The following is a 26,561-nucleotide window of genomic DNA, read 5'->3' on the forward strand; positions in this document are numbered from 1 at the left end:
ACTCATCTCATATGTATATACTGTACTCTATACCATCTATTGCATTTTGCCTATGCCGTTCGGCCGTCACTCATCTATATATTTATATATACATATTCTTATTCATTCCTTTACACTTGTGTGTATAAGGTAGTTGTTGTGAAATTGTTAGATTACTTGTTAGATATTACTGCATGGTCGGAACTAGAAGCGCAAGCATTTCACTACACTTGCATTAACATCTGCTAACCATGTGTATGTGACCAATAAAATATGATTTGATTTGATTTGATGATGGCTATTTGGCTTCCTATCAAGCACTTTGAGAGCCCGTTCATAGACAGACTGAATGGATTTTAATGTTGGGCCCAACTAGTCAAGCAGTATGTTAAGTGAGGGAGTATCATAGATTTGAAGTACAGTTTTGCTACCTCTGTAGTTAAACAATTTCGTATAAATCCGAAATTAGCTAGGTTGAATTTGGTTATTTGAATTACCTTTTTCACCTGCTTTTTAAAAGAGAGGTTGGAATCAAGTATGATGCCATGGTACTTAAAATCAGATACCACCTGGAGCTTCTCCCCTGACACATAGACATCTGGCTCAGTAGCGTCAGTTGCCCTCTTTGTGAAGAACATGCAGACAGTTTTTTCACATTGAGATGCAAACATGAGTCACTGAGCCACTTTGTCACCTGGACCATTACAGTAGTGAGTTCTCGTGCAGCTTGTTGTTTGCTCTTTGCATGCACATACTGTATATCACTATATCATCTGCATAAATTTGAACTTCAGACCCAGTACAGACAGAAGGCAGATCATTAATGTACAGGCTGAACAGGAAGGGCCCCAGTATTGACCCTTGGGGAACGCATAGCTAAGAGTGGGAGACAGCTCATTGCTCACTGACACACTGAGATCTGCCTTCAAGGTATGATTTCATCCATCTTAAGGCATCGGGAAAAAAGTTGAACTTGGACAATTTTGTGATGAGAACCTCATGGTTAACAGTATCAAAAGCCTTCCTTGGGTCCAGAAACAGAGCCCCAACAACGACCCCTTTGTCCATCCTGGACTTAGGTAATATCATATCAAATCTTATTTGTCACATGCAAATACAAATGGTGTAGACCTTACAGTGAAATGCTTACTTACAAGCCCTGAACCAACAATGCAGTTTTAAGAAAATACCCCAAAAAAAGGAGGGAGAGGTTGTTGTCATTGCACCACACGGCCAGGTCTCTGACCTCCTCCCTATAGGCTGTCTCATCTGGATCGGTGATCAGGCCTACCACTGTTGTGTCATCAGCAAACTTAATGATGGCGTTGGAGTCCTGCCTGGCCGTGCAGTCATGAGGGAACAGGGAGTACAGGAGCGGACTGAACACGCACCCCTGAGGGGCCCCCGTGTTGAGGATCAGCGTGGCAGATGTGTTGTTACCAACCCTTACCACCTGGGGCGGCCCGTATGGAAGCTTTGAGGGTGCTATGGTGTTGAACGCTGAGCTGTAGTCATTGAATAGCATTCTCACATAGGTGTTCCTTTTGTCCAGGTGAGAAAGGGCAGTGTGGAGTGCAATAGAGATTGCATCATCTGTGGATCTGTTGGGGCAGTATGCAAATGGAGTGGGTCTAGGGTTTCTGGGATAATGGTGTTGATGTGAGCCATGACTTTCAAAGCACTTCATGGCTACAGACGTGAGTGCTTCGGGTCAGTAGTCATTTAGGCAGGTTACCTTAGTGTTTTTGGGCACAGGGACTGTAGTGGTCTTTTCCCTCTGTTTGCACATTTAACATGCTGGTAGAAATGAGGTAAAACGGATTTAAGTTTCCAATTTAAGAATTGAAACCCTGACGGCGAGCCAGGCCTAATCGCCCAACATCAGTGCCTGACCTCACTAATGCTCTTGTGGCTGAATGAAGGCAAGTCCCGCAGCAAAGTTTCAACATCTAGTGGAAAGCCTTCCCAGAGGAGTGGAGGTTGTCATAGCAGCAAAGGGGGGACCAACTCGATATTAATGGCCGTGATTTTGGAATGAGATGTTCGACGAGCAGGTGTCCACATACTTTTGGTAATGTAGTGTACTTTCTCAACCAATAGGAGTTGCAGTTGTCTGGGTGGCCAGGGTTGCCAGGTGGAGCTGAAATTTCTAGCCCAATGACCAAAATCTAACCACAAGGCCTCAAAAGTAGGCCAAGAAATTGTTGCGCAGCAAGATAAACAATTTTTCCATATTGTTATCGAGCGAATTAGGCAAAAGCAGAATGGCAATTTTTCTGCTGATGATTGAAGAGTGTATCGTTCCCGTTTACATAATATGTAATCGTGTTTCTTAAGTATGCATGATATAGGCCAAATGTTTTCTTTATCTCTTACCTTATACTGTGTCTATTTCCAGCTATGTAACCAGCAGTGTAACTGTCTCCCTCCATCCCTCCCAAATATGTATGCAAAATCTCACTTTGTTTAGTTACAATGCTGCCTTACGAAATTGAGTGATTGACAAATGATATGTTATTATGGCTTCCTCTCTTATTTCTCATTTTTTTCTGTATTATATCTTTTAAAATTAGTTATACTATTTTGATATTGATTACTACAGTTGGGTAGAGCTTGCAAGTTAAGCATTTCACTGTACCTGTTTGTGCATGTGATAAAACTTGAACTATAGGGAAATAGTTCCACCTTCTGGTTAAACCTAATCAATTCATGAGTCATTGTTCATCTCAAGTAGTTTGCTGTACCCAGCTACAGACTAGTAGTTTATGCTTGCTTGGCAAGTTAAGTTATGTAACACTAAATAAGAAATGCCCTGACAATAAAAATGTCAGAATACTGTATGCAGCTATTCATATCATTCACCTGAAAGACCAAAGCAAATAAATGACATGCAGGATGTTTTTCAGTTGGTAACCATTTATAAATATGCTATTATTCAATACATAGGGTTGACTGTACAGATTACAATCAGTTATCATGAGATAAAAACACATTCTTTTAGTTTTTAATTAATATTTCATCACAGCGCTCTGCAAGCTCACATTTACAGACTAAAGAACTCTGCTCAGCAAGCAAATACATTTAAATTAAATTAAATAATAAACTAGAAGGCTTCAGAGTTTTGCGTTTTGTCTGGTTGGAGGTTTGGTGGAAAGGATACAGCTTCATTACTCTATCCCACATGTATATCCCACATGTCTATCCCACATGTATATCCCAGATGTCTATCCCAGATGTATATCCCAGACCATATGTATATCCACATGTCTATCCCACATGTCTATCCCAGATGTATATCCCAGATGTCTATCCCAATGTATAATCCCAGACCCATATGTATATCCCCTGTCTATCCCACATGTCTATCCAGATGTCTATCCAGATGTATATCCCAGACCATATGTTATATCCACATGTCCTATCCCACATGTCTATCCCAGATGTATATCCCAATGCTAATCCAAATGTCCTATCCCAGAATGTACATCCCAAGATGTTCTATACAGGCCAGATGTATATCCCAAATGTCTATCCCAGACCAGATGATATATCCAAATGTATATCCCAGATGTACATTCCCAGATGTCTATACCAGGCCAGAAGTATATCCCAGATGTCTATCCCAGACCAGATGTACACCCCATGTCTATCCCAGACCAGATGTATATCCAGTGTCTACTCCAGACCAGATGTACATCCAAATGTCTATCCCGACCAGATGTATATCCCAAATGTATATCCCAGATGTCTATCCCAGACCAGATGTACATCCCAAATGTCTATCCAGACAGATGTACATCCACATGTCTATCCCAAATGTCAATCCCAGATGTATATCCCAGATGTACAGTGGGGCAAAAAAGTTATTAGTCAGCCACCAATTGTGCAAGTTCTCCCACTTAAAAAGATGAGAGAGGCCTGTAATTTTCATCATGGGTACACTTCAACTATGACACAGACAAAACGAGGAAAAAAAAATCCAGAAAATCACATTGTAGGATTTTTAATGAATTTATTTGCAAATTATGGTGGTCTTGTATGTCTTGAAGTGTACCTATGATGAAAATTACAGGCCTCTCTCATCTTTTTAGTGGGAGAACTTGCACAATTGGTGGCTGACTAAATACTTTTGCCCCCCTGTATATCCCAAATGTATATCCCAAATGTCTTCCAGACCAGATGTATATCCCAGAGTCTATCCCAAATGTCAATCCCAGATGTATAATCCCAGATGTCTATCCCAGACCAGATGTATATCCCAGATGTCTATCCCAGACCAGATGTATATCCCAGATGTCTATCCCAGACCAGATGTATATCCCAGATGTCTATCCCAGACCAGATGTATATCCCAGATGTCTATCCCAGACCAGATGTATATCCAGATGTCTATCCCAGACCAGATGTCTATCCCAGATGTCTATCCCAGACCAGATGTCTATCCCAGATGTCTATCCAAGACCAGATGTACATCCCACATGTCTATCCCAGACCAGATGTCTATCCCAGATGTCTTGCCCAGATGTATATCCCAGATGTCTATCCCAGATGCTATCCCAGATGTATATCCCAGATGTCTATCCCAGACCAGATGTCTATTCCAGATGTCTTCCCAGATGTCTATCCCAGATGTCTATCCCAGATGTTCATATCCCAGATGTCTATCCCATGTCTATCCCACATGTCTATTCCCAGATGTCTTACCCAGATGTCTATCCCAGACCAGATGTCTATCCCAGACAGATGTATATCCACATGTCTATCCCAGACCAGATGTCTATCCCAGACTAGATGTATATCCCAGATGTCTATCCCAGATGTATATCCCACTGTCATCCCAGACCAGATGTCTATCCCAGATGTCTATCCCAGACCAGATGTCTATCCACATGTCTATCCTAAATGTCATCCCAGATGTATACATCCCAGATGTCTATCCCAGACCAGATGTATATCCCAAATGTCTATCCCAGACCAGATGTACATCCCAGATGTCTATCCCAATGTCAATCCCAGATGTACATCCCAGATGTCTATCCCAGGCCAGATGTATATCCCAAATGTCAATCCCAGATGTCTATCCCAAATGTCAATCCAGATGTATATCCCAGATGTCTATCCCAGATTGTCTATCCCACATGTATTTCCCAGATGTATATCCAAATGTCTATCCCAGACCAGATGTCTATCCCAAATGTCTAATCCCAGATGTTATCCCAAATGTATCCCAGATGTATATCCCAGATGTCTATCACCTGTCTATCCAGATGTATACTCCCAGATGTCTATCCCAATGTCTATCCCAGATGTCTATCCCAATGTCTATCCCAATGTCTATCCCAGATGTCTATCCAGATGTATATCCCAGATGTCTATCCCAGATGTCTATCCCAGATGTATATCCCAGATGTATATCCCAGATGTCTAATCCCAGATGTCATGAATCCCAGATGTATATCCCAAATGTCTATCCCAGATGTCTATCCCACATGTCTATCCCAGATGTCTATCCCACATGTCTATCCCACATGTATATCCCAAATGTCTATCCCAGATGTCTATCCCAGATGTCTATCCCAGATGTCTATCCCAGATGTATATCCCAGATGTTTATCCCAGATATGTCTACTCCTTATGTCTATCCCCAGACCAGATGTCTATCAGTAGCTCCAAATGTCTATCCCGACAGATGTATTCAGATGTCTATCCCAAATGTCATCCCAGATTGTATATCCCTTATGATGTCTATCCACATGTCATCCAGACCAGATGTATATCCCCGATGTCTATCCCAGACCAGATGTATATCCCAGAATGTCTATCCCAGACCAGATGGTATATCCCAGATGTCTATCCCAGACCAGATGTATATCCCAGATGTCTCATCCCAGAACCGATGTATATTCCAGATGTCTATCCAGGCGCAGATGTATATCCCAGATGGTCTATCCCAGACCAGGATGTATACCGTTCCACAGATGTCCATCCCAGACCAGATGTATATCCCAGATGTATATCCCAGATGTACAGTACAGGTCAAAAGTTTGGACACACCTACTCATTCAAGGGCTTTTCTTTATTTGTACAATTTTCTACATTGTAGAATAATAGTGAAGACATCAAAACTATGAAATAGCACATATGGAATCATGTAGTAACCAAAAAAGGGTTAAACAAATATATTTTATATTTGAGATTCTTCAAAGCCACCCTTGATGACAGCTTTGCACACTCTTGGAATTCTCTCAACCAGCTTCATGAAGTCGTCACCTGGAATGCATTTCAAATGAATGTCAGTCAATCCGGAAAATGTCAAGAACTTTGAAAGTTTCTTAAAGTGCAGTCGCAAACCTTCAAGCGTGATGATGAAACTGGCTCTCATGAGGACCGCCACGGGAAAGGAAGACCCAGAGTTACCTCTGCTGCAGAGGACAAGTTCATTACAGTTACCAGCCTCAGAAATTGCAGCCCAAATAAATGCTTTACAGAGCTCAAGTAACACACATATCTCAACATCTCAACTGTTCACAAGAGACTTCGTGAATCAGGCCTTCATGGTCGAATTACTGCAAAGAAACCACTACTAAAGGGCACCAATAAGAAGAAGAGACTTTCTTGGGCCAAGAAACACGAGCAATAGACATTAGACCGGTGGAAGTCTGTCCTTTGTTCTGATGTCCAAAGTTTTGTTTTTGGTTGCAACCGCTGTGTCTTTGTGAGACGCAGAGTAGGTGAACGGATGATCGCCGAAGGTATGGCTCCCACCATGAAGCATGGAGAAGGAGGTGTTATTGAGTGGTGGTTCTTTGCTGGTGACACTGTCAGTTATTTATTTAGAATTCAAGGCACACTTAACCAGCATGGCTACCACAGCATTCTGCAGCGATACACCGTCCCATCTGGTTTGCGCTTAGTGGGACTATCATTTTTTCATTCAACAGGACAATGACCCAACACACCCCCAGGCTGTGTAAAGGCTATTTGACCAATAAGGAGAGTGATGGAGTGCTGCATCAGATGACCTGGCCTCCACAATCACCTGACCTCAACCAAATTGAGATGGTTTGGGATGAGTTGGACCGCAAAGTGAAGGAAAAGCAGCCAATAAGTGCTCAGCATATGTGGGAACTCCTTCAAGACTGTAGGAAAAGCATTCCAAGTGAAGCTGGTTGAGAGAACGTCAAGAGTGTGCAAAGCTGTCATCAAGGCAAAGGGTGTCTACTTTGAAGAATTGGAAAATATATATWTTTTTTGATTTGTTTAACACTTTTTTGGTTACTACATGATTTCATATGTGTTATTTCATCGTTTTGGTGTCTTCACTACTATCCTACAATGTAGAAAATAGTAAAAATAAAGAAAAACCCATGAATGAGTAGGTGTGTCCAAACTTTTGACTGGTACTGTATATCCCAGATGTCTGTCCCAGACCAGATGTATATCCCAGATGTATATCCCAGATGTCTATAACAGATCCCAGACCAGATGTCTATCACAGATTCCAGGCCAGATGTATATCCCTGATGTATATCCCAGATGTCTATCACAGAACCCAGACCAGATGTATATCCCAAATGCAATCAAAGATCCCAGACCAGATGTATATCCCAAATGTCAATCAAAGATCCCAGACCAGATGTATATCCCAGATTCCTATCATAGATCCCAGACCAAATGTATATCCCAGATGTCTATCATAGATCCCAGACCAGATGTATATCCCAGATGTCTATCAAAGATCCCAGATCAGATGTATATCCCAGATGTCTATCACAGAACCCAGACCAGATGTCTATCCCAGATGTCTATCACAGAACCCAGACCAGATGTCTATCCCAGATGTCTATCACAGAACCCAGACCAGATGTATATCCCAGATGTCTATCACAGAACCCAGACCAGATGTACATCCCAGATGTCCATCACAGATTCCAGGCCAGATGTATATCCCAGATGTATATCCCAGATGTCTATCACAGAACCCAGACCAGATGTATATCCCAGATGTATATCATAGATCCCAGACCAGATTCAGGACACTGTGTATACTGTATGTGTTTCTGTTTGAGATCAGGACAAATAATAAAACATGCATCTGAATGTTTACAGCCAACTAATTTACATTTTACAGTCAACCAATTTACATCAAAAGTTGGAAAACAAAACGCCTCAAAAGTCCTTTTAAAGTCCTTTTTGAAAGAATAGTACAATTCCTCACACATACAGTATGGTCTTAAAGTTGTCCAAATGAGCTATCCTGTGGGTAGGGAACCATTTGAATCATTTTATTCAGCCATTTGAATAGCAGACAAGATCAAAATGGAAGCTGTCCATGAAGCAGTGGCAACTGACTGAGCATTCAATCTGACTGAAGTACATTCACACACCCATTGTTTTTATACTCTCACCTGGCAAATATAAAAATATGTTAGTCATGAATACAATCTTTACATTTCTCTCTCCAGGACTTTCCCTTGACACTGAAGTTAAGTGCTTTGTCACTGGATTTGGGACCATCTGATTGACTGTCAGTCAATAGGTTCCACACACTGTGATTGAATTGAATATTAGATATAAGGAAACTGCAAAAGAGGAGCATTTTCACTCGTGGTAAGGATAAAAAAAGAACACAAGCCACTTGCGTATGAGATCTGTCTGTCTATGAAGGGATCTGGGGTTGGGTTGAGGGGGATGGCCAGTATATGCAGCTGTTACAATGTGCTATAAAGTCTATACATCTTCAGACATTTAAAAACATTGTTTGCACTTTATATTGTCATTCATTACTTTGCTTTGTAGATCAGAGTTCCTACGACAATGAGTAATCAGTAATAATCCAGTATCATTGGTCAGAAGCCCCACCTGACCTCCATTTCTACAAAATCAATAACATTCAATAACGATAAAGTAACAAAAATACATAAAGTGCACCTTAAGTTAAGAACTTCACAGGCATTTAGTGCAGACATTTATGAATAAATTAAACGTAATAAAAAGTTAAATTAAAATATCAAAAATATAACATGACAAAGCTAATATTTAGAAACTAGGAAAATATCCTTTCACATGTGAGTAATTCTAAGTTTCTAAATGTCCCTCATTCCCTGTCCTAGTTGATTCTGAAACCATGTTGTTGCATCATGGACCACATTAAGCATGTATTGCCTTTGCTCTCACCTAATGGTCTTTGTATTGCAGAAGAAGTGCCATTCATATGAAATTAATTKTTTTTTTGTTTACTGCTGTTTAGTGTTCAGTCTAACCACGATATACTGTTCTATCCACCGTCATCCTGTCCTTTATAGCCCTTCAGTTGGTATCATCTGTAAGTATTAACATTCCTGGTTGTTTTATTAACACTTACATAGCATACGTTTGTGTTACTTTTACAGATATATTGTCACTAGCCTAAACCGGATTAGCCGTTCCTATTGAAATTAATGTAGCTAGCTACATGCTAGCTACTTGGTATGTGTGTGTTTTGTATGCTGTGACTTTTTGTGTTGCAGTTTTACACTTTTCATCCTTAAATCGACTAAAGATATCTCCGGCCTAGTTCGTGGATGATTGAGTGTTTTGGACGAGTTTCAACTGGCTGTATAGCTGAAAAAGCGCTCGATGGGAGCAAGGACTTATTAAGGACAGCACATGGACAGAAGGCTAAAAAACAATTAAAAACAGAAAGAACACAAAGAAAGTCATTCATGTTTTTATATGTATTTACATTATATAACTTAATAATAAATATAATAATTTCTCTATGCACACTCACGTTGTAATTTCTGACCCATTTACAGTAGTGAACATATTAATATTGTATTACAGAGAGTCTAGCAACCTTGAATAAGAGCACAAGTCGTATTTTAAAGATAGCATATGGTAGATGGATAGAGAATCCACAGGTACAGTAAGGTAAGGGCCCTCAGTTTCACTCCCACTCCCTCCCCCTGGAAGTGTTAGGGACTCTGGCCCTGTGTTTGATCAGGACTACCCCCAGTGTGTTAGTATCTATGTACTGTATGACTAGACTACTACCCCCAGTGTGTGCCTATTGTTGACTGCTCACTGTGTGAGTGGGGCCTATTGTAGACTGCTCTCTGTGTGAGTGGGGCCTATTGTAGACTGCTCTCTGTGAGAGTGGGTTCTGTTGTAGACTGCTCTCTGTGTGAGTGGGTTCTGTTGTAGACTGCTCTCTGTGTGAGTGGGTTCTGTTGTAGACTGCTCTCTGTGAGAGTGGGTTCTGTTGTAGACTGCTCTCTGTGTGAGTGGGTTCTGTTGTAGACTGCTCTCTGTGAGAGTGGGGCCTGTTGTAGACTGCTCTCTGTGAGAGTGGGTTCTGTTGTAGACTTCTGTCTGTGTGAGTGGGGCCTGTTGTAGACTGGCTCACTGTGTGAGGTGGGGCCTGTTGTAGACTGCTCACTGTGTGAGTGGGGCTGTTGTAGACTGCTCTCTGTGTGAGTGGGGCCTGTTGTAGACTGCTCACTGTGTGAGTGGGGCCTGTTGTAGACTGCTCACTGTGTGAGTGGGGCCTGTTGTAGGACGCTCACTGTGCTGAGTCGATAGGGGCCTGGTTGTAGACTGCTCTCTGTGTGAGTGGGGCCTGTTGTAGACTGCTCACTGTGTGAGTGGGGCCTGTTGTAGACTGCTCTCTGTGTGAGTGGGGCCTGTTGTAGACTGATCTCTATGTGAGTGGGGCCTGTTGTAGACTGCTCTCTGTGTGAGTGGGGCCTGTTGTAGACTGCTCTCTGTGTAAGCAGGGCCTGTTGCAGACTGCTCTCTGTGTGAGCGGGGCTGTAATCTGTCTATGTATCATGTGTTCTTCATCAATGTCATACAAGGTCAGCAGCCTTAACTCAACATCCCCCCCTCCCCTCCCTTCTTCCCCTCCCTTTCGCCCCTCTCTTCCTCCCCTCCCACTCACACGCCCAGTCCGGCCGTGGACGGTACATTCACACATTCGACTCCACGAAAGGTCTCTTTGGTTTGATGGGGGAGGTGGGGCCCTGCCTAGAGTCACGGGACATATCACGAGAGAGCTGTCGGTACATGTTGTCCTGGTAGGCCTGAGCTACGGGCAGAGTCCTGGCCACCTTCACGTCTGGATAGGTGGGCACCTGGCTCACCCGCTCCAGGATGTCCCCTCCTCCACCCCGGGAGGCTCCGTTGGCCAGCTTGCCCAGGGAGGACTGCTGATGCTGGGGCTGCTGGGGGTAGTAGTCTTCCTCCAGGAGTTGTCCGTTCTGGGCGTTGTTAGTCTTGTTGTAGTAAGCGAAGTTCCCCAGCGAGGTGGGGGGGCTGTAGGACGAGCCATGCTGGACCAGTTGGCCGGGCGACGTGGGGCTGATGCCAGAGTCCATGGAGGTCATGGCCCAGGGCCGCTGGGACGAGGGCTGCTGCAGGTACTGAGTCTGGTGAGTCCGTGCTGTCTTGTCTATGATGCCCATGAAGGGCGTGGTCCGTGAGCGGGTGCTCTCACCCTGGTACAGCCCACCACCGCTGCCCTGGGAGGGCGAGTTTGGGGAGATGTCGTCGTTACAGGAACGCTCGTACCCCTCGTAGCCTTCGTAGCCCTCGTAAGCCACCTGCAGCGGGATCTCCATCCCCTGGATGGAGGAGGAAGGCCTGAAGCCTGGGGCTAGATTACAGCTAGAGCCCCCTGTGGGGATGTTGTTGCTGGAAGGGGAGAAGCGGAGGCCCACGCTCTGGGAGTGGATGAGGGGCCGGGGAGTGGAAATGTGCGGTTTGATCTCCGTGGTAGTGGCACTGACGGGCCGCCTCACCATGTGGCCGATCTCTGGTGATCCGAGCTGGCACTGGGGCATGGCACTGTTTTGGCGCTCCATCTCGTGCTTGGCACCAGGGTAGTAGGCGGCTGACTGGCTGCGGCTAATCTGGGGGGTCTGGCTATAGCGGACAGCCCCCTGGAGCTGGCCCCCTTGTCCTCCCCCACTGCTGGCACGGTAGGCAGAGGAGGGGCGCTGGGGTAGCTCGTCCTTCATCAGGCCCTCTATGACCCCTCCTCGGCCCACGTGCTGACAGAGGGCCCCAGCTGAGAGGCTGGACTGGGGCATGGAGCGACCATCCAGGGAGGGCTGGTACATCAACCGGCTCTGGCTCTCCATCGGCACGTCCATGGAGSCCCCCTGGTAYCGCATGGGGTGGCCCATCTGGCCGTATGRGTTGCTGGGCTGGTTGGTGCGAACAATCTGGGCCATGGAGGGCTGGAGGCGCAGGCCCTGGGCCTGGTGGTGCTGTTGAGTCTGGTGATGCAGGGAGTCCTGGTGGTGTTGGGAGGCCTGGTGCTGTAGTTGGGCCTGGTGGTGCTGTTGGGAGACCTGGTGGTMCAGTTGGGCCTGGTGGTGCTGGTGMGTCTGYAGGGTGTCYTGGTGCWGYGAGGCCTGGTGGTGCAGGGAGGCCTGGTGGTGCAGGGAYGGCTGTGAGCTCWGCTGGAAGGACCTCTGGCTGCTCATCTTTGAAAGGGTAGGCTGCTCCTGCTGGTAGCGCACCGGAGACCCTGACTGGGACCTGTACAGACACACACTCTCCACCGGGGGACTGGCTCTGTACTGGCTCTGTACCCCACCCCGACGCAGAGGGGATAGCGGGGGGCTCTGGTATCCGTGGTCCATCCCTTGTCCCCCTCCTCCGTTGGGCGGGGGGCTGAAGCGGTAGGTGGTCTGGTGCACCGGGGAGGTCTGTGGAGGGCTGTGTCGGTAGTGGGAGTTGTGGTGCGTGGGGGAGAGAGAGGGGGGCGACGGCAGCTGGTAGTTCTGGATGCCGGGAGAGGACATGGAGGTGGGGCTGGGGTGGTCGTAGACGTAAGCCTGGCCCATAGGGGAGCCCCCCGACAGGAATGCCTGGTCCTGGTGGTAGGGGTGCTGGTGGATGGTTGGAGAAAGAGGGGGGCTCTGGATGATAGGCAGGCTGGAGGGGTTGGAGCAGAGCTCCCTCTCGAGGGCCAGACCCATAGAACCCATACTCCCCATAGACATGGCCTCCTGCACCAGATAGTCCTCGTCCTCAAACAGATCCTGGACCGGCTCCATGTCCTCCAGCCGAGGCTCCGGGGGAGGGGGGAGCTCCAGGGGGAGTGGGAGGGAGGACAGGGACATCTCCTCCTCCTCCCCCTCGTCTGGGGGAGGCGAGGGGGGAGGAGATGGGGGAGGCTCCAGCTTCTGTGCGTCCTCCTCCTCCTGGGTAAGCTGTCGACACTCCTCCTCTACCCGCTGCAGGAGGCGCTGGATCTCAGGGTGGTTGGGGCTCTGCTTCATTGCTTCATTCAGGTCCTCCAAGGCCTCAGGGAACTGCCTGCAGAGACAGGTAGGAGTGGGAAAATGCAACAGGGTTGGAACTGAGGTGAGGTTTGTATTCTTACATGAAGTGTTTTTTTATTATTTTATTTATTTTATAAAACACTGCTGTGAAAATGTATAAACTAAGGAAAAAACAATTGGTCACAAAAAAGGAGGAAAATCTTATGAGAGACTGAAAAATATGAGATCAGAGCAGAATATGTCAACTATTCTACAGTGGAAGGGAAGCAGGGATGTAAATAGAAGGTTACCTGCTGCTACGCTTGGCGCGGGCTCTGGCATAGTACGCTTCGTATGATTTTGGTTTCAATTCAAGTGCCTTTGTAGCAAACTCCTCAGCCATCCCAAAGTCCTGAATGTAATAACAAGTGATCCATGAGTCAGATACCGAGGACAATAGAGGTACTATTCAGTACTGTTACATCCATGAGTCAGATACTGAGGTACTATCCAGTACTGTTACATCCATGAGTCAGATACTGAGGACAATAGAGGTACTATCCAGTACTGTTACATCCATGAGTCAGATACTGAGGACAATAGAGGTACTATCCAGTACTGTATTTGATTTGATTTGATTGTGTTACCTCCATGAGTCAGATACTGAGGACAATAGAGGTAATATCCAGTACTGTTACTATTAGTTACTACTATGTATTACTCTGGAATGCATGTATTGATAATATACTATACATGGTTGTGTCTCAAATGGCACCCTATTCCGTATATAGTGCACCTGGGCCCAGGTCAAAAGTAGTGCACTATATTGGGAATAGGTTGCCATTTGGGATGGATCCATGGTCAGAGCCCACCAACTCACGTTCAGTTTCCTCCGACATCGGGACAGATTGAGTAAGATGGACACTTTCTGCTCCCTGAAAGTCTTGAGGTCCTCACTGAAGCCTTCACGGGGGAACTTTTTGAGGGCGTACTGATACCGCTGTGCTGCCTCCTTTACTTTCCCTTTCTGTTGAATACACCGACACACACAACATGTTATTCATACAAGACAGACAACATATAGCTCTTATTGACCATTAAAAAAAATCTGTAAACTCTTGTGGATAAATAAATCTGTCAAAAGTGTAGACAAAAGCATCGCAAATAGTTTGATTAGATCACATATTCTTTCTTGGATGTGTATACTGTATATACAGTACCTGTCAAAAGTTTGGGCACACCTACTCATTTAAAGGTTTTTCTTTATTTTTACTATTTTCTACATTGTAGAATAATAGTGAAGACACCAAAACTATGAAATAACACATATGAAATCATGTAAACTCAGCAAAAAAAGAAACGTCTCTCACTGTCAACTGCGTTTATTTTCAGCAAACTTAACGTGTACATATCTGTATGAACATAACACGATTCAACAACTGAGACATAAACTGAACAAGTTCCACAGACATGTGACTAACAGAAATGTAATAATGTGTCCCTGAACAAAGGGGGGAGTCAAAATCAAAAGTAACAGTCAGTATCTGGTGTGGCCACCAACTGCATTAAGGACTACAGTGCATCTCCTCCTCATGGACTGCACCAGATTTACCAGTTCTTGCTGTTAAATGTTACCCCACTCTTCCACAAAGGCACCTGCAAGTTCCCGGACATTTCTGGGGGGAATGGCCCTAGCTCTTACCCTCCGATCCAACAGGTCCCAGACGTGCTCAATGGGATTGAGATCCGGGCTCTTCGCTGGCCATGGCAGAACACTGACATTCCTGTCTTGCAGGAAATCACACACAGAATGAGCAGTATGGCTGGTGGCATTGTCATGCTGGAGGGTCCTGTCAGGATGAGCCTGCAGGAAGGGTACCACATGAGGGAGGAGGATGTCTTCCCTGTAACGCACAGCGTTGAGATTGCCTGCAATGACAACAAGCTCAGTCCGATGATGCTGTGAGACACTGCCCCAGATCCTGACGGACCCTCCCCCTCTAAATCGATCCCGCTCCAGAGTACAGGCCTCGGTGTAACGCTCATTCCTTTGACGATAAACGCAAATCCGACCATCACCCCTGGTGAGACTAAACCACGACGCGTCAGTGAAAAGCACTTTTTGCCAGTCCTGTCTGGTCCCGCAATGGTGGGTTTGTGCCCATAGGCGACGATGTTGCCGGTGATGTCTGGTGACAACCTGCCTTACAACAAGCCTACAAGCCCTCAACCCAGCCTCTCTCAGCCTATTGCAGACAGTTTGAGCACTGATGGAGGGATTGTGCGTTCCTGGTGTAACTCGGGCAGTTTTTGTTGCCATCCTGTACCTGTCCCACAGGTGTGATGTTCGGATGTACCGATCCTGTGCAGGTGTTGTTACACGTCTATCTGCCACTGCGAGGACGATGTCCGTCCTGTTTCCCTATAGTGCTGTCTTAGGCGTCTCACAGTACAGACATTGCAATGTATTGCCCTGGCCACATCTGCAGTCCTCATGCCTCCTTGCAGCATGCCTAAGACACATTCACACAGATGAGCAGGGACCCTGGGCATCTTTCTTTTGGTGTTTTTCAGAGTCAGTAGAAAGGCCTCTTTAGTGTCCTAAGTTATCATAACTGTGACCTTAATTGCCTACCGTCTGTAAGCTGTTAGTGTCCACCGTTCCACAGGTGCATGTTCATTAATTGTTTATGTTTCATTGAACAAGCATGGGAAACAGTGTTTAAACCCTTTACAATGAAGATCTGTGAAGTTATTTGGATTTTTACAAATTATCTTTGAAAGACAGGGTCCTGATAAAGGGATGTTTCTTTTTTTGCTTAGTTTAGTAAGCAAATTTATGTTATATTCTTCAAAGTAGCCACCCTTGATGACAGCTTTGCAAACTGGGTATTCTCTCAACCAGCTTCAAGAGGAATTATTTTTCAACAGTTTTGAAGGAGTTCCTACATATGCTGAGCACTTGTTCGCTGCTTTTCCTTCACTCTGCGGTCCAACTCATCCCAAACCATCTCAAATGGTTTGAGGTCGGGTGATTGTGGAGGCCAGGTCAGCTGATGCAACACCATCACTCTTCTTCTTGGTCAAATGTGACCCGATTCAGGAAACTAGGTGTATGTCACAAGTCACAACTTCACAGGAGAGCAGTTTGAACGTAATTTTTTTTTTTTAAATCAAAATGCATTTTTGGCCAGAAATGCGCTCTCGAACATGTGAACTTTCATGTGCCTTATTAATAACAAACTTCTATGCAATCTGTTAAATTACAAGCCTTGTTAGTTATGCCACAGAAAAAGCCAGCAACTCTCCCACTACCCATGATTGGCTGAGATAATGAGTGGGCTGGACATGCCGAGAGAGGAGTTCGGACTGGTCTGCCATAGAAGGCTTCTGTCTATTTGAGCTCGTCAGTTTGTGTTGGTAATCCTGTCGAACGTGGCTTTTAAAAGCGTGTATTGTGTAGTGGAGCTGCATAAGTGTTGCTCTCCACTTTCTGGAGGATCAAGTTTTGAAATCAGTGGATGTAGAGTATGATAGGTAAAGAGATGGAGAAAACACCTGTCTCCGGATTACATCTTCAAACTAAGGGCAACTGTGGCATGGCATTCCTGACAGGGAGACACGTCCATCATGCATGATGATGTATACAGGTAAGTTAGTCTAGCGTTAGCTAGCTACATTTTCAGATATTACACGTTTCCTAATTTTGACAGAAAGTGGTTTTATTTCAAGCTAAAGTGTACTGTTAGCTAGCTAGCTAACATTATCTAGCTTGCTCCCGAGCTGATGTTATTATTCGTTTCCCAGAGCCGTGTGCTCTTCTAGTTAGAGCCTAATGTTAGCTAGCTAACACTGAACATGGTTGGTTAGCTCCCAGCACTGTGGCATTGTTGGCTCTGTTCATTGTTGTTTAACTAGCTAACAATAGCTGGCTGGCACGTTATCTAACGTTACGTGACGTGTGTGAACTTACACTTTGTTTACCTAGCTAGGTATATTGTTTACTTAGCTAGCTCAAATCAAATCAAAGTTTATTTGTCACGTGCGCCAAATACAACAGGTGTAGACCTTACAGTGAAATGCTTACTTACAGGCTCTAACCTGTTGAGGATAGAGGGCGCTATTTTCACTTTGGGGAAAAATCGTGCCCAATTTAAACGGCCTCGTACTCTATTCTTGCTCGTACAATATGCATATTATTATTACTATTGGATAGAAAACACTCCCAAGTGTCTAAAACCGTTTGAATTATATCTGTGAGTAAAACAGAACTCATTTTGCAGCAAACTTCCTGTCAGAAAGTGAAAAATCTGAAATCGAGGCTCTGTTCCAGGGCCTCCCTATCATTTTGCTTGAAATGTATGACTATACATGCACTTCATACGCCTTCCACTAGATGTCAATAGGCTGTGAGAGGTGAAATGGGGTTTCTAGGTATTTCTATGGTCAAAAGATAGAGCTTGGAATGACATGACCCCAGAATTCCTTTGTTCAGGAAGCGCATAAAGGTCACCAGTATTGGCTTCTGAAAAGCATTCGTTATAGACGTCTTATATCTACGGCTTTGATTTTATTTGATAAATGTGAAAATATCATCGTAAAGTATGTTTTTTCAATATAGTTTTATTAGATTATTGAAATTTTTTCGGGAGTTTAGGCGTGTTGCGTTCTTTGCGTTTGGTGACGAAGGAGAGCTTAGCGCCACTTGGCTAGTTTTGCTTGCTCATTCGAGAGGGAAAAAAACCATTCTAAAACCAAACAACGATTGTTCTGGACAAAGGACCACTTGTACAACATTTTGATGGAAGATCATCAAAAGTAGTACCCATTTATGATGTTATTTCATATATCTGTCGAACATGTTTACTTTTAGTTTGCGCCCAGATTTTGGGCGCTCTCTCGCAATAACGTAAGCTGCATGTCGTAATGAAGTTCTTTTTAGAATTCTAACACGGCGATTGCATTAAGAACTATTGTATCTATCATTTCCTATACAACATGTATTTTTTAGTAAAGTTTATGAATAGTTATTTGGTCAGAATAGGTGAGTGTCAGAAAAATATCCGGACATTCTGGGAAAAAGACGCTAAGTTTTCAGAATGTATAACCACGGATTTCAGCTCTAAATATGCACATTTTCGAACAAACCATATATGTATTGTGTAATATGATGTTATAGGACTGTCATCTGATGAAGTTTATGAAGGTTAGTGAAAAAATTAATATATTTTGCTGGTTTATTCGCTATCGCTAATGTGCCTATCGCTATCGCTAACGTGCCTTGAATGAATGAATGCGGTTGTGTGGTAGGCTATTGTAGTAAGCTAATATAATGCTATATTGTGTTTTCGCTGTAAAACACTTAAAAAATCGCAAATATTGGCTGGATTCACAAGATGTTTGTCTTTCATTTGCTGTACACCATGCATTTTTCAGAAATGTTTTATGATGAGTATTTATGTATTTCACGTTGGTCTCTATAATTACTCTGGCTGCTTCGGTGCTATTTCTGATGGTAGCTGTGATGGTAGCTGCAATGTAAAACTGATTTATACCTCAAATATGCACATTTTTCGAACAAAACATAGATTTATTGTGTAACATGTTATAAGACTGTCATCTGATGAAGTTGTTTCTTGGTTAGTTTGGTTGGTTCTTGGTTAGTTTGGTTGGTTTTGTGCATGCTACCTGTGCTGTGAAAAATGTCTGTGCTTTTTTGTATTTGGTGGTGAGCTAACATAAATATACGTGGTGTTTTCGCTGTAAAACATTTTAAAAATCGGACATGTTGACTGGATTCACAAGATGTTTATCTTTCATTTGCTGTATTGGACTTGTTAATGTGTGAAAGTTAAATATTTCTCAAAAATATTTTTTGAATTTCGCGCTCTCCCTTTTCAGTGGAATGTGGGAGGAGTTCCGCTAGCGGAACCCCGGGGCTAGACAGGCTAACCAATGGTGCGTGAAAAAAAGGTATGTGTGTGTGTGTGTAGGTAAGTAAAGAAATAAGATAGCTATATCTTAAGTTAAAGTGTACTGTTAGCTAGCTAGCTAACGTTAGCTGTCTGGCTCCCTAACTGACGTTATTATTTGTTTCCCAGAGCCGTTTGCTGTTCTAGTTAGAGCCTAATGTTAGCTAGCTAACATTTGAACATGGTTGGTTAGCTCCCAGCACTGTGGCATTGTTGGCTCACCCGTGTGCACAACCCGTGTGTACAACACCCGTTGAATATGGCGTCAGTCTGCAAAAAAGCACAATGAAATTGTTGCCAGCAGAGCTGGTTAGGCTGTTTTCATGTTATCCAGAGGTAAACAAATCATCGGCCAGAGCGTCAAGTGTGCGCTCCAAGAGCGAAACGAGATGGGTGGGGCTAAAGCTTAAGAAGATGTGAACGATGCTGAATGGGTGTAGACAAAGAACAGCTCATCAAAGGCGATTTTCTCAAAAGTGAGTTTACAAGTTGATCAACTTTCAAAGCAGAATTACTTCTCCATTGTTCCTCAAATGCAGTGTATGATATACCATTTTGTATCTCTGAGTCTACTTTTATCTAATGTAAAAAACACAATTTCAAATTTTGCTACATAAGACCGAATCCAGGTTGTGAGTCACAAATAGCCCTTACACAGCCTGCAAGTGTGTTTTGGGTTATTGTCCTGTTGAAAAACAAATGATAGTCCCACTAAGCGCAAACCAGATGGGATGGTGTATCGCTGCAGAATGCTTTGGTAGCCATGCTGGTTAAATGTGCCTTGAATTCAAAATAAATCACAGACAGCGTCACCAGCAAAGCACCCCCACACATTAACACCTCCTCCTCCATGCTTCACAGTAGGAACCACACATGCGGAGATCATCCATTCACCAACTCTGCATCTCACAAAGACACAGCGGTTGAAACCAAAAATCTACAACTTTGACTCCTCAGACCAAAGGACAGATTTCTACAGGTCTAATGTCCTTCTTCTGTATACCACCCCTACCTTATCACAACACAAATGCATTAAGGAGGAAAATTTACTTTTAACAAGGCACTCCTGTTAATTAAAATGCATTCCATGTGACTACCTCATGAAGCTGGTTGAGAGAATGCCAAGAGTGTGCAGAGCTGTCATCAAGACAAAGGTTGGCTACTTTGAAGAATCTCAAATATAACATATATTTTGATTTGTTTAACACTTTTTTGGTTACTACATGATTCCATATGTGTTATTTCATAATGTTGATGTCTTCACTATTATTCTACAATGTAGAAAATCGTACAAATAAAGAAAAAGCCTTGAATGAGTAGGAGTGTCCAAACTTTTGACTGGTACTGTATATATTTTCTTTCTTATATGTATGAATATTTTCCAACAACAGGTGACAGTCCTTCCTCAGATTAGGGTAGGGCCTCCTGATCTCACCTTATAGAAGCTGTCTCCCTCCTCAATCAGCTTGTTCAGTAGGATGATCATGATGTCGGGTTTGGAGGTAGCCATGGCCCATGTGGCTGGACCTGAAGAACACAGGATGAGAAAYCAGGGAACGATAAAAAACATGTTGTTTTGGAGTCACAGTAAACACGTAACAATAACAAGTGACAACAACAACCAACAAAGTGTCAGGAATGACAGAGATAGACAGATGTCTGTCCACTGCAGAGAAAATTACGCTATTCTCTCTCTAACATCTATTGATCCAGATAAAGGAGTGCACTGTTGGGACAAAAGCCCAGCCTTATCAATCAATAGTCACAAGCCAAAAGGGTAGAAATATGATTTAACAAAACACTAAATTATGCAGCTGGTAAAGGCTGAGTCACTCCCAATCTAACTAATTGCCTTACGTCAGGTGGTGTCACTCCTACGCGACGCTCATCCCTCAACTGACAGTCAGCATAGGCGGAATCATCACATAAAATATTAATCTAACTAGGATAACTTATCATACAGTATCTCTCTGCAATAGCAACACTTGAAAAACATTTACACATTGATTGGAGAGACGAGGACAAGGTGGGTGGGCTTCTTGCATGAGGACAAGGTGGGTGGGCTTCTTGCATGAGGACAAGGTGGATGGGCTTCTTGCATGAGGAGGTGGAGGGCTTCTTGCATGAGGAACAAGGTGGGTGGGCATCCCTGCATGAAGGACAAGTGGAATGGGCCGTCTTGCATGAAGACAAGGTGGGTGGGCTTCTTGCATGAGGACAAGGTGGGTGGGAATCCTGCATGAGGACAAGGTGGGTGGGCTTCTTGCATGAGGACAAGGTGGGTCGTCTTCTTGCATAACACATCATAACCAACTGGAATGTCAACATCTACCTCTAAATAAAAGCAGTCCAAGTTATAGTTATCTCTGTCATGCTGGGATTTAATCTGATCGCAGGTTATAGGCATTGCTGCTTTTAAAGGCAATTTACGATTGAGCCGACATATCCAGCATTTACCATGTACAGGATCTCCATGAACGCTGGAACATTCCCTTTAAAGGTCAATGCCTATAATCCGCGATCAGATTGAATCTTGGCCTCAGAGTTAATAGTAATACCTGAGTGTTATTTCTCAGGATGGGGGTTGTAGATGGGGGTTATAGCTAAACTGGCCTGCTGACACAGACCATGACGACACTAAGACAACACAGAAAGAGGAGGTAGGGCTGTCAAAATGCCTGCTGGGGTGAGATGTCGACAGCCTTGGGATTACCTCTGGGCCGACTGGGCAGCGTCTGACATCCTGGTACAGCAGAGAGGTCGGGGGGGTCATGAGCAAGGGAGGGAGGGGGAGTGCAGTGGGCCAGAGTAATCAAAAAAAGAAAAAACAGAAAAAGGTGCGCGGAAGAAAAGGCAAGTGGGGAAAAAAGACAAAGAGAAAAAGTTGGAGGATGAAGAGTGAGAAGAGGAACAGAAAAAAGCAGCAGTGAGAAGCAGGGATAAGAGGAAAGAAAAAACACACTCTACTAACAGCCTGTCTCAGAGATCACACATAGAAGGACAGGGAGACAGAGAACATGAACAAAAGAGAGAGCAGAGAAAGAAAGAAAAAAAGAAAGAAAGAAAGAAAGAAAGAAAGAAAGAAAGAAAGAAAGAAAGAAAGAAAGAAAGAAAGAAAGAAAGAAAATTAACGAGAGAGAAAGAATGAACCAGAGAGAGCTGGAGAGAGAGAGAGAGAGACGACAGGAGGAAACAGTAAAACAACACAAACACATCTACAGATCTGAGGAAGGACTAGTCAGAGAGAACAGAGAAATACTACACGGAGGACACAGTAGAACAACACAGAAACATCTACAAGATCTGAGGAGGACTAAGCCAGAGAGAACAGAGAAATACTACAGCAGGAAACAGTAGAACAACACAGAAACATCTACAGATCTGAGGAAGGACTAGTCAGAGAGAACAGAGAAATACTACAGGAGGAAACAGTAGAACAACACAGAGACATCTTATGATCTGAGGAAGGACTAGTCAGAGAGAACAGAGAAAGACGACATGAGGAAACAGTAGAACAACACAGAAACATATACAGATCTGAGGAAGGACTAGTCAGAGAGAACAGAGAAAGACGACAGGAGGAATCAGTAGAACAACCACAGAAAACATCTACAGATCTAAGGAAGGACTAGCCAGAGAGAAAGAGAAATACTACAGGAGGACACAGTAGAACAACACAAACACATCTACAGATCTGAGGAAGGACTAGTCAGAGAGAACAGAGAAAGACGACAGGAGGACACAGTAGAACAACACAGAAACATATACAGATCTGAGGAAGGACTAGTCAGAGAGAAACGAGAAAGACTACAGGAGGAAACAGTAGAACAACACAGAGACATCTTATGATCTGAGGAAGGACTAGCCAGAGAGAACAGAGAAGACCTGCAGTATGGTGCACCAGGAGCAGCAGGGGGAACACAAAACAGTGGGGTTCAGCTGTTTTGCTCAGCTCCAAAGAGACAGTAAACAGTTGCATCCAAATGGCCCTGTGTTCTGTTTTTAGTCCACTACTTCTGGTCAATAGTAGTGCACTATATAATAAATAGGTTGCCATTTAGGATGCAGATTCTGTATTGCTGTGTCATCCTACTGCAGCATGGATAGTCTTTGAATTGTGTCTCAACATCAGATAGTCAAGTGTAATTTTTTGTTTTCCAATTTTACAGTCAAAAGATCCAAACTGTTGCACTATGGAGAGAATGGGGTTTCTTTTCCAGGAAAGGAATTTCAAATCCTGGCTGCGTCTAGAAGGGCACCCTTTACCCCACAGTGCACTAGTTTTGACCAGGACCCATTTTGGACAGCCCTGTCAAAATCTATTGGCTTCCAGTCTAACACTAAGTCCATTCTCAATACCTATCTTGGCTCCCTTCTTGAGCAGGGTGACCACCACGGACGTGTTCTCTGCAGCCCACGGCCCGGTCCAGAGGACACATCCCACTGTAGTCCACATGCTCTATCATCACTCCCTGGTCCACTAAGAACTGGACCTGCGAGGACAGACAGCAGACAGGGGGTGGAGGGAGAACAGGGGGGGAGGGAGAACAGGAGGGAGGGAGAACGGGTGGAGGACCAAGGACAGTACGGAGGATGTGAGAATAGGCGGAGGGAGAATGGGGGAGGACGGGGGAGGAGAGAAAGGGGGGGTGCAGGGGGAGGAGGGAGAACAGGGGGGGGAATGAGGGGAGGGAGAATATAGGGAGAAGGGGGTGAGGAGTGAGATGGGGGGGAGGAAACAGGGGGGAGGAGGGAGAACAAGGGGGCAGGAGAATGGGTGGAGGACAGAGGACAGTGGGAAGGAGAGAACGGGGGAGGGAGAATGGGGGGAGGACAGGGGGGAGGATGGGGGGAGGAGGGAGAACGGGGAGAGGATGGGGAGGAGGGAGAACGGGGAGGAGGGAGGACAGGGGGTGGAGGAGGGAGGACGGGGGCAGGAGGGAAGATGGGCGGAAGAGGGGGACAGGTGGAGGAGGGGGTACAGTGGGAAGGAGAGTGAATGGGGAGAAGAGGGAGGATAGTGGAGGAGGGAGGACAGGGGCGAGGACAGTTGGGAGGAGGGAGGACAGGGGCGAGGACAGTGGGGAGGAGGGAGGACAGGGGTGAGGACAGTGGGGAGGAGGTAGGACAGGGGCGAGGACAGTGAGGAGGAGGGAGGACAGTGGGGAGGAGGGAGGACAGTGGGGAGGAGGGAGGACAGGGGCGAGGACAGTGGGGAAGAGGGAGGAATGTATTGATTAATGATCTTCATCAGAGCAGGATCATAGGATGGTACTAACATTTGGGAGAGTTACTGCTAGCAAAATATACACAAATATAACTATACTTATATACTTGAACACATTTTTTTCTTAATGTTGTACTACCACTCACCATCTCTGAGTCCCCGTAGAAGGAGGCCAGGTCGAGGGGCGTGCGTCCGTTCTTATCAGCATGGTCTGTAGCAGCCCCTCTCTCCACCAGACAGCGCACCACGGGCAGGTGTCCCTTCAGACACGCCCAGCTCAGAGCTGTTAACCCCTCCTTGTCCATCAGAGGCAGGGACGCACCTAGCAGGTGGATCAGAGGGGTCAGGGTTTACAGGTCAGCATTGGGAGTAAAAAGTAAATTGGTAAAATAAAGTACCGTCAATGCTTTGGTGATTTTGTTTAACAAATGTTTCTTGAGAGTTTGCAGTATATAATTCAAAGTATGAAAGGATAGCAGGTCACAGATAACGTAAATGTCAAGGAATGAGTGGATGATGTCTTCCTCCGAACCCTCACCTTGTGCCAGTAGGAACTCCACAGTGCCCAGGTGACCCTCTGAGGCAGCCATCATCAGAGGGGTTCGGCTCTGCTTGTCTGCGAGGTTCACCTCCGCTCCGTGAGTCAGGAGAAGGTCCACAATCTGAGAGAGGACAACACTATCGTCACCATCTAGCACACAACAGCCTGTTTCTATCAACATGGCTGCTCGATCTCTCTTTGTCTGATTAAGTGTTTGGGTCAAAAGTAGTGCAATATAAAGGGTGCACTCAGTCTCACCTGCCAGTGTCCCTGTCGGACAGCACTGAACAGGGGTACCATGCCTCGTCTGTTGGGCTGAGCCACCGCTGCTCCCTGCTCCAGCAGCAGCCTGCAAACGTCTAGCTTCCCCAGGCCCCCTGCTGCCGTGAGAGCTACAGGAAGAGGAGAGGGACACACAGGGATCAGCCATGTTGTACACCAGTTTTTTACATTTTTGACATCATTCTAAGACTGACAGTTATTGTGTGTGCCATGTGTTAGTATGCAGATTGTACAGGAAGGACACCCAGGGCAGGAAGGGCAGGGCAGGGAGGAAACACGTATTCATTCTTAGCGCTAGGGGTCAGAATGTTTTTTTCTTCTTCAAATAACGTACCCAACGTAAACGGAATATGCATATAATTTACAGATTAGGATAGAAAACACTCCAAAGTTTCCAAAACTGTCAAAATATTGTCTGTGAGAAAAAGAATAGTTATTCTGCAAGCGAAATCCTGAGAAAATCTAACCCGGAAGTGATATATATATATATTTTTTTAAACGTTGTTTCCTGACCTGTCTAACCTCCATTTAAAGGGGTATCAACCAGATTCTTTTTCCAATGGCTTCCTCAGGCTGTGACCAGGCTTTAGACATAGTTTCAGGCTTTTATTTTGAAAAATGAGCGAGATGTTTCGAGGTCAGGTGTCCTCCGAATATTTCCTGCYCGCACAGGAGGAGCTAACCATTTGCGMTTTCTCTCTTAATGAATAGGTTATGCTCCGGTTMAAATATTATCGATTATGTTTCTTAAAGACAACCTGAGGTTTGATTATAAAAAACATTTTAAATGTTTCTACGACCATTTCGGATACTTTTTGGGATTTGTCGAACGGAACACGAGACGATCCGAGTGACGTTGCGTTGTTTAACTTCTCTGCGTACGGCATCCCTAGTACGGGATACTTTCCTAAACAACCGCTAGAATTGCAGGGCGCCAAATGCTAAATAAATTACAAAAAATATTTATAATCATGCAATCACAAGTGAAATATACCAAAACACAGCTTAGCTGTTGTTAATCCACCTATCGTGTAGATTTTGAAAATATATTTAACAGCGAAAGAATTCAAGCTTTGTGAGGTAGCTTTCAATGCTTATAACATTAGCCTTATATTAGCTTGGCTAGCTTGGTCACGAAAGTAAGAAAAAGCAATCAAATTAATCGCTTACCTTTGATAATCTTCGGGTGTTCCCACTCACGAGACCCCAGTTAACACAACAAATGTCTTTTTTGTTCGATCAATATTACTTTTATATCACAAAAAACGCCATTTGGGTTGCGGTTGATGATAAAAAAACTAAAGCCG

At 44.6% G+C, this 26,561-nt stretch overlaps 1 protein-coding gene and 1 pseudogene across 1 annotated transcript in view; both read right to left on the reverse strand.

Annotated features, from left to right (window-relative positions):
* LOC111973858 (transcription initiation factor TFIID subunit 4-like) overlaps positions 1-26,561 on the reverse strand; it is a 747,250-nt gene that overhangs the window by 448,633 nt on the left and 272,056 nt on the right. The window lies entirely within an intron of this gene.
* The window catches only part of LOC111974468 (protein TANC2-like), a 54,289-nt pseudogene continuing 38,629 nt past the window's right edge, over positions 10,902-26,561 (reverse strand).

Source organism: Salvelinus sp. IW2-2015, linkage group LG15, assembly GCF_002910315.2.
Source record: "Salvelinus sp. IW2-2015 linkage group LG15, ASM291031v2, whole genome shotgun sequence".
Classification (NCBI taxonomy): domain Eukaryota; kingdom Metazoa; phylum Chordata; class Actinopteri; order Salmoniformes; family Salmonidae; genus Salvelinus; species Salvelinus sp. IW2-2015.